At 35.6% G+C, this 15,604-nt stretch overlaps 1 protein-coding gene across 1 annotated transcript in view; it reads left to right on the forward strand.

Annotated features, from left to right (window-relative positions):
• The window catches only part of FGF10 (fibroblast growth factor 10), an 80,038-nt gene that overhangs the window by 4,946 nt on the left and 59,488 nt on the right, over positions 1-15,604 (forward strand). The window lies entirely within an intron of this gene.

Consider the following 15,604-nt stretch of genomic DNA (forward strand, 5'->3'; position numbering starts at 1 on the left):
TTTTCCTTTCTCTCTTTCTTTCCTTCTTCAGCTCTTTCTCTTCTTTCTTTCTGTAGGGGTGTGGACTGGTAGGGGAAGGGAGAACTAGAAGAGGAGGGGTGGATATTGTGTCTCTTCTTGAATCAGGCCAGCAAAGCCGGATTACTCTGTTGGCTTCCTTTCCTAGTTACTTTCAAGTGGTGAGACTTATTCATCCTCTATTGATTGCTGTTTGAAAGGATCCTGAGGCTATGTAATGGCACACTGAAGACAGTAGACGAGGACATTTAAAGATCTTTAATGACCATTTAGCATGATCTCAATGGTACTTCCAAGTCACCTTTTAAAAGGACCTTTTCATGTCAATTGCTTGGGAATTGCAAGCACATATTTGCCCGCTAACTTAAATATATGGGTCATACATTTCAAGATTCCTTGGCGCAGAAAGTGTCTTGTACTCAGGAAATATAGGTCTCCAGAATTTACCATTTCCATTTTAAATAAAGATTTACAAGAACTAAGACTTAGCTTTCTTATTTGGGGACTCACATACACTCAACATTAATTTCTGTTTCTCCTCACCTGCTGCTCCCATTTACTAAAAACACCAATATGTATTCAAGTAATAAAAATATTTGTAGAAGTTATTTTAAAGTGTTCCATCATATGTTTCATACTAGAGATGTTAAATAATCCATTACTTATATTTTTTTCCACTCTGATTCATAGAAAGTGACTGAAATAATGCCAGTTACGATAAGTATATATATATTTTTGGTTGAAAGTCATTTTTTACCTGAATTCATTACATACTATGTAAAGATGTTATGGTTCTGATTTAAAAATCAATACTTTTTTTTACTTCTAAAACAAGAGTTGTGGTGTCATCAGTAGGACATTTGGGAAGAAGTGGTTCAAACACTTACTGAAGAGCTGGGAGTTAAAAAAAATTCCCAGGGACTGAAATTCTCTGTATTTTTAGTACCTGAGGATAACTCAAAGAAACATAATAAAATTTCAATGTTAACCTTGAGGAAACCTTATTCTTTTCTATTTTTTGGACACTAACTTGACTTTGTTATATTTGAGTGGATTTCTGATGTGATGCAGAACCAATCTACTCATTTACTTAGGCAACTTGAATTACTATTTTCTAAAATAATGATCTTTGTGAGATTAACTGTTTAGTTACTTGACTTCCAGGATACACATTGAATTACATTTTTAAAATCAGAATTATCTGCAAAGGAAAAGGTGTATATTTCTTACTGCACAATAATGAGGGTAGACAGTTCCTATCCTAACTGTCCACAATACACTAATATCTCTTCCTCATGATAAGGTATACTAATAGTCTTTGTTAAAATGACAATGTTACATACAGTAATACAATCTTAATCAGTGGTTGAAAATGAAAGGGGTGGGGCTTGCTCTGTTAACTAATGTCAAACCATAAATAATTTAGGCTTTCCAAGAACATCTGTATCAAGACACAGCAAGTGCAACGTACAGGTTGAAAAAGCTTTAATTTCACATGTGGCCAGGTAATCAGAATGCTGCTACAATTTCCAGCTGGACTGATTCAGCAAAACTACATGGTATGATTAAGATATTATCTAATGTTGTATAATTACATGTGAATAAACTTATGCCATGTCTATAGGGTAACGAGCCAGCCAGACCACCAAATGGTAGCTGTTCAATATTAGGGTATATAACTTCTGAAGACTGTCAGTTCCTTGTCCAAAAACCACATTTCAGTCACATTTTCCTAAACAATTAATTATTCTTAACACTCAAAGCTGTTCTTTTGAGGTTTGCTTATTTGAAGCTTAATTTTCTTTGTTACTTTTTTTCCTCATATTATTGCTTCCAAAATATCGTAACATCTTACTTAAGAGGTTATATGTTTGTGATGTCCTGGGCAATTAAACAACTGTTTTACCAGCTTTTTGCCAGCAAAATGCTAACAAAAGGGTAGTAAGGAAATCACCCACAGGCATTGCAAAATCATTTTTAACTTCTACCTCCAAAGCTGATTCCCAGAAATTGGATAGTTCTAAAAATATTACATGTGCTAAAGAAACTCTTCTCAATTTGGGTGACGATAATTTCTTTCTTTTAAGGGGGGTTGTATTTTTGGTTTGTTTCTTTGCCATTATATGAGAATAGAATAAAGGGAACAGATAAATTATATTTCTCCTGCTAGAAGTCTGAGAAAGCTTGAATAATTTAGAATAGCTGTGGTGTATCTGTCACTAGATATGCTTAGGCTCATTTAGGTTTGTTTTATCATTCTTTACATCTAGAGCTTTGCCCTTGAAACATTACCGCTCGGCTCCAGTTCTGGCCTCCTAGAAAGGCTGGATACAGCTGTGAGGTACCCTTGCAACTGGGACTGGTGGACTTATTTTTGGATGTGAGTAAAACAGCTGTGGGCTTCTCCTGTGGTTGTCACTTGTAGAAAAGGCGACCTAATGAAAGGAAAGTGTATTCCTAAACTTGAGACAGCCAAGGATGGATATTCTACAAATGGAGAGCCATAGTGCTTGTAAGTCTTTCTGGGAAAGGGGTATAGGAGACAATAGAGAAACCAGGATGTACTGAGTATTTAGCATGTGCCCTATTTCTTTAAATATATATGTATATATGTAATATTACTATGATTTAGATATAGCTGTTCACATTTCTCAGATATGAAAACTAAACCTGAAAAAAGTAAATTACGTAAGGTCATTCAGCCAGAAATAGGCTGGGCTAGGATTCAAAGCTTAAGTCTATTTGGTTACATCACTTGTTTCTTCTACTGCTCTTCTACCAACAACACTGATACCAATATATTAGATTAGACACCCCAAACACTCTAAAAAAGCAAATTACCCAAAACCTTGATTGTTTCTTGCTATGTACACCAATAGTTCCTCAGAATGAAACTGGAACATTAGTACAGTGACAGCGCCAAAGAAATGAAATATCTTAAAGTTATTACTGCAGGAGGCTACAAGGTCTCAGGCACTGTGAGTGCATTCTCTAGGTGAAGTATCTCTTGTGATATTATTACATTTGGGAATATATTTCTCATAGGAACACAACACACATATCCATCAACCTCACTTAGTTGAACAGAGGGCATTAGAAATATATGACCTTTTAAGAAAAATCCATGAATTCATCAAATATAGTAATTATAGCTGAGGGCCAAATGTTTAATTGTTCCCATGTGTAATAAAATAATTTGATTGTATTTTGCATACCAGTGTGAAATTGCGCTGCTGCCGAAACTTCTGATATATGACTCTAGAAAAGGGCAAAGTCTTTGCGAACTAAAGCTATATATATATATATATATATATATATATAAAATTAAATATATATATAGCTTAATATATATAGTAAGAAAGCTTTAAAATGAGTCCACAAATCAAAAAGGTACTTCACCACATATAAATGACAAATTATTGCCTAGGATTAAAGCTTTACATTGTTACTTTTTAATCAGGACTAGAGTTTATTATAAGAGTTAAAGTAAGAAAATACTTCTTGAGGAAAATAGGGACTCAAATATTATCTCCTAATAAATATATAACAGCTTTCTGGGAAGAAACCTATATACAACATGTCTTATTTAAATTGTGCTTGTTTCTAGCATTTGGTTGCATAATTTACAACCAGCAGCATTTAATCATGAGCATTGAGGATTTATGAAGGTGAAAGTCACTGTATTTAATGTTTACATGACACTATCCTGTTACCTTTACTGCATTCCTACCATATGGACCCTCCACTTTGATGGCATTATCATAAATCCATTAAAAATGCACAATTACAGAGAATTGCCTCTTCATAAATCTGAAGATCTATTTATAACCATCTACTAGAAGAAATACAAGAAAACAGTTGGCAGAAATCACACGCCGATATTGGAGTATGAGAACTCAGAGACACCAATTTCTAGGTAGGTCATGGGTAGTTCAGTAATTGTTTCACCAAAGGTATGGACCACTCTTTAAAAATAGGTGTTTTCAAAATGATATTTAAGCACAGAATTTAAAACAAGAAGAATCATGTCTAACAGAATGAAGGAAACCCCACTGTATATATGTTTTCCTCTGCATTTCTACTGACCACTTTCAAGTAAAAGGCCTTATACCAGTTCTTTAGTGTTTAATGAACTCACAGGAGAACATGAATAAGCACTCTAAGTTCCTAAACAATTACCTTAATGTTCAGAGTCAAACCCCATTTCTTATCCAAATGCCTGACTTTCCAAATGCCAAAATGTTGGAAAAAAGTTGACAGCTCATTTGAAATGGAGCTAATGTTCCTCACATTTATGAGCTGCCTATGAACATCTACATCTTTCCTAAGCCTTAAATGCCTGCATGCTTATCCAAAATTGTAACACAAATGATATTTCTTTATTATGCTTCAGAAGGAAGCATAATACATGTGTGTTAGTTCAAAGTGATTTTAATCTATCTTAACATTAATTCTGTGAACTTTGCAATGAGCAGTAATTCAGATGACATTTTTAGTATTACAGTTCCAACATTTGTCAGCATGAATAGTTGAGGTTTGTTTGATGCAAATAAGTAAAATATTAGCATTTCCCTCCCAGAAATTAAAGTTCTCTTTTAATTTTCCAGTAAGATGGGGCATTGGATTCATGTTTATGTAATTTTAATAGTTTTATCACAGTCTAGAAAAGTAATGAACTTCATTTTGTCTCCAGTTCTTTATGCAGAAATATCTTTATTTTTCATGATATATCACAATAATTTAAGATCATTTATGTTTGACATTTAACCAGTGGTGTTTGTACTTGCTTTACAGATTAAAAGTATCTACTTTTCATAATTTTTTTCAGTCTGTTACCTTTACTTGTGCCAGTCATTCAGTATAACAAGTAATAACCTAGAAATGTGCCTTTAAAGTTAGTGAAAGAAAATCATACCTGTATCTTAGGAAGTCACTCTGATACTGAATTAATGAATACAAAATATTGATACTTACAGAATCAGTTTAAAACCAATACTTAATCAGTATAGATACTATACAAATAGAAAGTTTCCAGATATCTAAAAGGGAGCCAGGTCACCCACAAAATAATGGCTTTAAATGTTCCCTTGCTTTTAAATCAGGTCATTTGTGTTCCTTCTTTGAACACTATGTTGTAATTGGAACAATAAATCAAAGAAGACACTCAGAGTAGATTCCCATGTAAGGTGGACAACTGGACAGTGACTTTTTACTGCTGCTAACACGTGCTTCCAATTACCATTTGATAGATTAATAGTGCTGGCAGTAAAGCATTGCCTCATTTTATAGTTCACCTAGTAATTCTTTAACCTAAATCTGTTCACTGTTACCTATATAGAATCTGTCAGTATGTGTGTTATCATTAATGAGGAATTTTCGAATGTTTGGCATGCTTCTTATAAAGAATGATGACATTGAAATATTAATTAACCACCTAATTAACCATAATAGAAGACATAAAGTATTAAGTCAATATATTCCCAACTTCAAATAATTGTCAAGTAAACATAATCTAAAAATTTCGCTAACCCTATAACTTAATTATGAATAGTGCGGGCTAACTACAACTTAATTCTCAATAGTGATGACTAACTGTGAAGTTGAAAACTTTCTTAAAAAGCATTTTTCTATAATTATTACTATTTTCTTTCAGGGACCTTGTGTTAACTTGCTTTATTGATAAACATATGTGTTAGTCCATCCTTAATCTTTTTTGGGGCATTGCCCCTGTTTGAAGATACCTTGTCATACTCATATCATCTTTACAGGTCAGGGCCCATTAGCGTCTTCCTAATAGCTCTGTCTTAAGGTAGTTATACATCTGAAACATCAGCCATCTGTGACAACTCTGCCTCTGAGTGCTGTGGATCCCTGATACTTTATCACCCTCCATACCAGTCCATTATTTTCTCCTCCTTTGCTTGTTTCCCCCCACACCACCACCCTTTCCCCTGGTTTCTAAACTCTTATATACCATTGAGGCCAGGAAAAGGCATCCATTCTCATTGCTCAGCATCCCATGTAATATTTAGAGCTAGTGGGCTAAACCTTTTTTGGATGTGGATCCAAAACATATAGTTTACATTCTATGCATGAAAGTCTCCAATAATGTACATTCAACATACTCTAATAGGAGCCTCTAATTTTGAATCTCCAGTAAATTCTTTATTCCAGCATTCAGGACAATTTCTTATAGCTTTGCCTTTAGTCAAGTGAACAGACCACAGATCAGCACTTTCTGAGAATGGACACTGATCATCTCTTTACTGCGCCATCACTCTGCATTTTTCCTCCAGGTTAAATATTCTGTTCCCAATAACTCTCCCTGTAGGCTCATTTCACCTTACTTTGAAATTGTTTTAGTACATGCAATACTTACTAGCTACTTTGTCAGTTTCCTTACCTTTTTGCCTTTGTCTGGATTCTGTAAGAGAAGGAAAGTGAAGATGATTTTAGAAAATCAAATCATTATTTCTCTTGTATTTTTGTCATTTATTTCAAAGAGGGTGAATGCTAATCTGGAGGCCTTTAATATTTCCCACTTCCAGATTTCACTTAGATCATAAAGGTTCTCTGTATACCCCTGCCAAATGTAGTTCTTTAAAATGAAACTCATGTTCTCATTAATACTGGTTATCATAGGGAAAATGTAAAATATATATACACATATAGTCCAGGCTGACCAACTATAGAAATGCACATATATTTATCAGAAATATACTGACACCTATAGGAGTTAGAATTTGAATTAATAGTATGCACATGTTCACGTACTCCTTTCAGTTTGGCACTGATTGCTGAATTAGATTTTTATTATATGCAGAATCTGACTATATATGTTAAATTAGTCTGTTATTTTAATCATAACTAAAAGCCAAGCTTCTTTTTATAATTGGTTTCAAATTATATGGATAAGTATAGATTTCCAAAGCCTAAACATTTTTTATTTATTAATAGAAATAGTAAAAGAAAAATTAATATTCTGTAATAGGTGAAATGGTAATACATGATACTAATTTACATACTATTTATGACCTAAAGTGAGATATATTTATAATGTTATTAATAACAGTAATTATCAATGTAGTAAACCAGATTTCCAGGGCATTTGTGGGGAACATCTCTGTAGAAGGATACGATTCCACAAATTTAAAAAAAGTGCTAGGGATGTTAGTCAAATTATGTGTAACAACTTCATGAACAAAACCACAAGAGTGCTCTAAAGCTGAAACAAAGTGATGGTAAAGAACATATAATTTGAATGTTAGAAACCAGAGGAAAAGCAGAAGAGGCCCCAGAGCATTTAGACACAGGCTGTGAAAGGAAGAGGAGGCGCTCTGCTGGAGTGATGAAGACAAGTGTTTTGAACTCCCAGGAAAGAGATCAAGCTAATGAGTAGCACTGCAAAAGGGCTGACATGACAAGAAAGGTGTGAGGGAAATATAACCCAAGTCCTGGCATTCAACTGGATGTTAAATTAACTGAAATGAGAACCTGTGATCTAAAGGAATCCCACCGAAATAATCGCAGCCATGGTATCTAAGTAGGGAATGTTAAGTCCAAGTTTCCGCTGAAGAGGCAGTAAACTAGAGGGATTAAAAGTGTGGGCTCTGATTGAAAGTGAGTACAAGTATGACCTGGTAAAAAGTCAAAAGTAAGCTTTGAAGACACACAGTGTGTGCATTTGAGACTCCAAACTGCCAGACCATAGCAGATGACTTGGGCAAGCTGTCACCAGTAAAAAAAAAGGACATTAACAGTACCTACCTCTTGCCTACCTGGTAAAGATTTAATGAGATCATTCATTCAACAGAAATTTATTGGTTCCTGCTTTGTGTCAGGTACTGCATGACACTTAAACACAGTGCTGAAAAAAGATGCTGGCTTTGTTTTCACAGAGCTTTCTTTACTCTATAGAGAGTGCCAGAAAAACACACAAGTAAACAAGGAGATACATGATGAAAAACTGGAGTAAATGCTGTGGAAGAAACAAGGTACTCTAGTAGAAAACAATCAAGAACTAATTCTAAGCCTCATGGCCAGAGAAGTCTTTTGAAGGTAGGGGACAGGAGGAAGGGGACAGCTTGGGGAAAGTTTGGTGCCTCTTTAGGAATTATAGAAAAGGCACCCTGAGCCTGAGGTTGGTGTGGAGTTTGAAGTTAGACTTAATGCATTTAACAGCTTAATAGGTGCTTGGCACATAAAAAAATCCCTCATCAAGTGGGTATTCTATAAGGGAATAGTAAATGTTATGCTTCTTCTTGTTTCAAAAGAAAGCATCCAAAAAGTAGCTAGCAGACTGTGTGATGAAGTGGTAATTAAAAATATTGAAATTGAAGAAAGAGGCAGGAATGAGGAATATACCTGGCATTTTTCAAAAGGGGAAATAGCACATCTGAAGTTATTTAAGATTAGCAATTGTAGTGTTCATAACGTTCTCAGTTTGGGGGAAAGAGTAGAGACCTGGTTCATTAAGAGACCAGGAGCATCGATTTGAAGACTGACTACTTGGAGAAAGAGTGAAGAGCAAAAAACAAAGAATGGAAGACAAAAGTTGTGTTCAAGGACACACTATGAAAGAGAACAAAAGAAAGGGAAAAAAGGGGACAAAAAAGGTAACCATGGATACTGAATATATAAGATTTGTTTTGAAGTATTTAAAAATTTGAGTCACTTTTCTCTTTTTGCCTTTCATGAAATTTTTAAATATTTCAAAACAATTGTTTTGAACCTAACATGAAATTTGAACCTTATATGAACCTTACATGAAACTCTTAGGAAAAAAACGAGCAGGCCACTGGGGTGGAGCAGAGTTTACAGGCTGGCAGCTGCCTTACGAAATGCAAAGCAAAATACACCAGAACATGCTGTCATGTGAGAGGGAAGTATACAAATACCCTGATATTTGAGGATTTAAATTTTCTGCTAAAATATGACTTAACACACTTTTCATTTAAAATTGGCCTTCCTTATTTATTTTACTTTATGATGTAAAGATAAAACAGAGAAAGCGGAAAAATATTTGAAAGAGTACAAAATATAGTATAATTGGCATAGCCTAAATATATTACAATTGGAGCTTGACTAGGAAATAAAAGCATTAATTTTATTCTAGGGACAGGAGAAAGTAGTTCTTCTGATCTACACCAAATGATATCATCTTTAGCATTCCTTACTTGCTAAATAATCATTACTTAAAAATTTAAAATAGTCGCTACTGCAGAAGTTCTTAACATACACATGTCACTGGGAAAAGGTTTAGTAATTTTGCAGCAGATTTCCGATAGAATGACTGAGAGTCAGTATTACTTGCTCCAATTGTGTATTTTTTCTTGTCCTGTTCTAAATTGTCTTAGATTTACTTGATTTAGGTGATTAGGAAAAGAAACAAAGGGCACTACAACTCTTTCTTGCAAAAAAGTGTACTTAAGTATTTTTAAAACAAACTAGGAGCAGGATACAGATAGCATGTATGTAACTGCACCCACTATTAAGACCATGAGCTTGGGAGACAAACTTCTGGATGTAGAATCTGGTTCTAAAACTGCATTGTACAAATTACCCCCCTGGGTCTTGATTTCTACAACTGGTAAGTGAGGATAATATCACCCACTCATCGTTGATGGAAAGATGAGTTTGTGAATTTACAAATGAGACCGTAAATGTGAAGTTTTTAATATTGGTGCTGGCACATATTAAGAGCTCAAAAATGTTAGCTCTCATTACTATCTTAAGCTACGACTGCTGTGTTTGTTTTTTAGTATTCCGTTATCTGAAAGACCCCTAAATCATGGAATAATATAAAATTAAACTAAATATTGATATCATACCACCTTATAATTTATCAAGTGTTTTCATGTTTTCATTAATTATTTTCAGAAAAATTCTGTGAAATTGGTATAACAGTCAGTTATCCCATATTATATTTAGACAAGAAAATTGAGTCTATAAATTATGATGCCAGACTGAAGTTATAGAGTTAGCATAAGTGAATCAGGATTTAAACCTAGGCTAGCCTTAGGAAAGGTGGGACAGTCTCAGTATGTGCCTCTTGTTGTGGCATATTATTCATAGTACCCTATTGATTCTCAAAGTATCCCATTTCAAAAATAGCCCTAGTCTTAGCCAGTCTGGTCTGTGTAAGGCACAAATCTACAAGCCAGTGCCCTATAAATACTCCAATTTCTTCATAATGTCAGAAAAATATCTATATTCCTTTGCATGTCTTATTAAGGCCCTCATGGTATTTTTCCCTGCTGACCCCCCACCCCACTTGATTTCTTTCTGTACTCCCCATTATAGTCAGACTGAGTTGACTTTAGTTCCAGAACATGCCTTGTCCTCTCACATGCAGCCTTTGAGCACACTACTAGGTCTGGATGGAATGAAGTTCCTACCCTAGTCCCCAGGACTCCTTCCTTTAAAGTTTCAGTTAGATGTCATCTCTAGGAAGCCTTCCTGACTACTGTATTGTCCCCACAAAATTTGTGCTTCCCAAAGCCCCTATATCTATATTTTAACATAATCTCACACTTGATTCATTTACCCCTCTTGTTTCCTCAAACACAAAAAGCTTCTTGAGAATAAGGACTATACTTACCACATTGACCATGCATGCAAGCCTTTAATACAGTGCCTGGCATATAATGGGTATTCTCTATATAGTTACTAGGTAGATTACTTTTTTTAACTACATGTCCTTGATCCAAGTCACTTAGAATAACTTTGGTTCTGTTACCTGAACCAAAGTGTGATGAATATACTACTCAGCTGAAAAATTTGGTTGAAGTAAATTATCTTTTAAAATTCCATTAAGTTCTAAGTTCCACAATTCTGAGAATTCAGAAAATGTTAGGGCTATCATTACTTAACTGAATGTTAACTACTTAAATTCAAAGTCCTGAGTAGAAATATTGTGTAATGCTTTAAGTAGATTGTTTTCTATATTTCTCCAGTTTGCCTAAGGTAACCATTGGCTATGTTCAGTGGAGATAATGACAACTTTACTCCCCTTTTAAAGTTTGTTCTGACTATGAGATGGTTATTTACGGTTTCAGAGATATATTTGGGTTCTGGAATAATTTTGGTAACAAGAAGTGAGAAATTCTTGGTAATTCATTTAGAGAAGAAAAATAATGTACTGCAGAGAGAGGCAGTACAGGGCTATGGTTCATAGTCTTGGCTGTGTCAGAACATTCGCTGTGCAATCTTAGGCATATCACTTACTTTATCTTGGCCTCAGAGACAATCTATGACATGAGCGTACTGAACCAAGTTATTATTAAATTTTTTTTTCTCAATACACTCATCTCCTAGATTAAGGACCAGATTCCAAGAGCATACCTACTTGAAGAGATAGTAACTATAGTATGCTGAACAACAGCCACCCAAAGATATCAGGTCCTAATCCCTAGAACCTGTAATGTTAATATAAAGTTTTGCAGAGGTGATTATGTTAAGGATCCTGATATGAAGAGATAATCCTACATTATCTAGGTGGGCTGTAAATGCTATAATTTGTTCTTATTACAGACAGAAACAGGGAAATTAGACACACAGAGAGGTTTAAAAACGCAATGCTCTGGTTTTGAAGACAGATGAAGGAGCAATGAGCCAAGCACTGAATGTAGCTGTAGAAGCTGGAAGAGGAAAGAAACAGATTCCCCTCATAGAGCCTATGGAAGGAACTCAACCCTCCTGACACCTTAATTTGAGCCCAGCAAAACTGATACTGGACTTTCGGCCTCCAGAACTGTGAGGGAGTACATGTCTATTGTTTTAAGACACTAACTTTGTGATAACTTGTTGCAGGAGTCAGAGGAAACTAATACAGATTGTGATATGTTAGACAGGTGTGCTGCTGTAACAAATACCTAAAAATGTGGAAGTGGCTTTGGAATTGGTTAATGGGTATAGGCTGGAAGAATTTTGAGGCACATGATAGATAAGGCTTGGATTGCCTTAAACAGACTTCTGTTAGAAATATGGACTTTCAAGGTACTCTGTTGAAGGCTCAGGAGAAAGTGAAAAGCACAGGAGAGAAAGCTTATATCATTTTAAAGAATACATATATCTTCACAAACAGAATATTGGTAGAAATGTGAATATTAAAGTGAAATTCTAGGGAAAGTTAGAGGAAATAGCGGGAGTGTTATTGGAAACTGGAGGAAAGGAAATCTCTGCTGTGTGTGGCAGACACAAAGCTGAACTGCATGTTATAGTTGTGTGGAAGGCAGAACTTGGAAGTGGTGAACTTGGAAGTTCAGCTTAGGAGATTTCCAATAAAAGTGTTGAAGGTACAGCCTGGTTTCCTCTTGCTGCTTATAGTAAAATGTGAGAGGGAATAGATAAAGTGAAGGAAAGAATTACAAAGCAAAGTTGAACCAGTACTTGATGATTTGGGAAATTCTCAGCCTATGCAGACTGTAAAAGATGCAAAATTAGGAAATACTCTATTAAGAAAATATGTGAAAAAAAAAAAAAAGGCCCAATGTGTGGCTGGACAGACTTGTGCTTGCTTGTGTTGAAGAGATTAGGTACATGACTGATAGGTTCCCCAGCCATCTCACCAGAAGCTAGGAATAGAGATTACCAAAGAAAGATTTGAGCAGGAACCTCTTCTCTACTCAAATGAGTGCCTATGACATACACAGGAGACCCACAAAGTTTTTGAGAAGGTTAAATCAGCAGAACACTACCAGCTTGAAACAGAAGAAACAGAATATGAAAAAATAAAGGAAAGCTCTCAGACTCCCAGAATTCTACAGGCAGGAAACAGGCTGGTAAACTATTCAGCTTCAAGAAGGCAGGGCCCTCAAGCCACAGAGAACTAATCCCAGGCCTTAAGACCTAATGGAATTTGCCCTGCTGGATTTTTTAAATGGTTATGACTGGTGACACTTTCCTTCCTTCCATTTTTCCCTTTTCTGTAATGGAAATGTCTATAACTGCTACACTATGCCTGTCCCACTATTGTAGTTTGGGAATAGAGTCCTTATTTTCTAGTTTTTCAGATCCAGAGATGTAGTGGAATTTTGCCCCACCATAGATCAGACCCAGAGTCTCACCCATATCTGATTTAGATTATTTAGATGATAAGACTTGGGATTTTTGAGCTGATGATATTTAAATGAGATTCTGGACTGGAGTTTTTGCTGTAATGTGTATAAACTTTGGGGGATGTTGGAATGGGGTGAATGTAGTTTACATATGGGATGTCTGTGAATTTGGTGTGAAATTGGTGGGGTCCAGAAGGTGGACTCTAGTATGCTGAATAATGGCCATCCAAAGATATCAGATCATAATCCCTGGAACCTCTGAGTGTTATTTTACGTAGTAAAGTTTTGTAGATGTGATTAAATTAAGGATTTGGGGATGAAGTGATTATCCTGGATTATCCAAGCAGACCAAACAAAACACTATCACAAATGTCTTTATAAGATAGAAGTGGAGAAAGGTTAGTCATATACACAGAAGGCAGAGGATGGTTCAATGATGGAAGCAGAGAGAGAGATTTGAAGACAGATATATTGTTGGCTTTGAAAACATAGGCGGGGCCATGAGCCAAGGAATATGATGCAAGAAGGTGGAGGAGGCAAGTAACAGCTTTCACCCTAGAGAGCCTTCAGAGGGAATGTAGTCCTGCCAACATCTTGATTTCAGCCCAATGAAACTGGTATTGAACTTCTGGCCCCTAGAACTGTGAGAAAATAACTGTCTGTTGTTTTACACCACCAACTTTGTGGTAAATTGTCCAGCAGCCCTAGGAAACTAATGCAGTAACCTATGATAGCTCTATGTGGCCCAAATTCAGGATACTTTAACAAAACCAGTATATTATTATAGAAAGCACTAAGCATGTACTCAAAGAGATTTAAGTTCAAATACTTTATCCACCTCTTCTTAGTTGTGTGACCGAGATAGGTCTCTGAGCTTCTGGTTCTTCTTCTGATCAAGAAAATTAAAATAAATTATGTAAAAATATCTAGCTAAGTATCAGGCTCATACTAGGCCCTCAAACTTTTGTTGAATCTAAATTTGATGACAAGTTTAAATGACTGTGTCTTTGTTAGACATTGCTTAATAAACATAGTTTATTTTGCATATGGTGCCTTGACTGCTGGGTACCTACAAAAGCAAAGGAAGAGCTTGGATTGTTTGATGTGGAACCTGGCTATAATAGTGTTCAGCTTTCCCATTAGGTTTTAAATTCATTCTGGATTAAAGTATATTTGTTCTCTTCCTCCTCACTGGTCCAAGAGCCACCCCTCTGAAGAGGCATGCTAACCCCCTGGGAACCCTTCAGTTAAGTAAGCCCCTTTATAGGTAAGAGTGATAGAAAGTCTACTTAATCAATGGACGATTAATATTATTAAAATGTAAGCAAGTAGTACTTTCTGAAGTATTTCAGTAACTAAATATTCAACAATTTGACGCTAAATTCAATAATTCAATACTGTACATTTGCTATCTTTGAAACCATATATCATGGATCATCTATCCTCTTTTACTATGGATAAAATTTGTATGACATCCAGTTTTTAAGCCTCTCATATCTCAAAATGTTTCCATAATAATGCAACCCTCTAAAAATTTATTATCACAACTGTTTATATCAGTTAAATTTTTAAGGCCAGGAAAAAAAGCAGGATTCTAAAACTGGCTTTTCCTCTTATGGAAAATTAGTTTCCCTCACAATAATAGGAGCCTATGAAGTTGCAGACAGTAGACAAGTGTTTTGCTGTCATGTCTTAGATTAATGAGGCTTTTTCCAAGCTGAGGCTGACAGTGACATCTCCTAATTTAGAGTGTTGTGGTGCTCACTCTTTCTTCTCCTTAACAATCATTGTTAACATAGTCGTTTGAGAATGGAGGTAATGGTGGTGCTATTGAGAAAGGTGAGTGTGATTAGGAATAGGGCTCTGGTGCAAGGGAATGGTTGAAAGATCTGACCCAGGATTACCCTCAGCACATGAGCATGCTAGAGGTGAGGATCAACCCTACCAGCCATAGCGGTATTCAAAAGTTTTTACTTCTAGTCTCTGAGAACAATCAAATAGCACAGGTCCACCCAAATCTACAGAAGACTTCTGAAATTTTCTTAGCAATAGAATGGCCACAAAGACATTTGTGAGTTCTGGTTTGAGATCCAGACCCTACCCGTTCCTCTTAACAAAAGTAAGATTCTTTTTACTAAGTACTTAGGAAAGTGGTTTGGAGCAAGAGGAGAGAGAAGCCAGATTTGAAAGAGTTAATAGTAATAGGCAATGTTAAGTATTTTCCAAATTTGGGCCTATGGATGGATCACACATTAGAATGGACTAGAGTGCTTATTCAAAATACTAATTGTAAGAGTCCTATTCCAGAAGTACTGCACAGGGAAAGAGGGCATTGATAAAAGGTGTATGCACAGGAATCTCAACCTTAATAAGCCCCTCAAAGCATTCTTAATGCCAACAAATCTCTAAGGAACAATAAACGGTGACACTAGGTAAAGTGTGGAGGTGCTGGGATGATAGGCCAAAGGTGTGAGTTTGGGAAAACCCAAAATGTCTGAAAGAACAAATTTCATGTACATACTCCATGG

The sequence above is a fragment of the Manis javanica genome, chromosome 1 (genome assembly GCF_040802235.1).
Source record: "Manis javanica isolate MJ-LG chromosome 1, MJ_LKY, whole genome shotgun sequence".
Classification (NCBI taxonomy): Eukaryota; Metazoa; Chordata; class Mammalia; order Pholidota; family Manidae; genus Manis; species Manis javanica.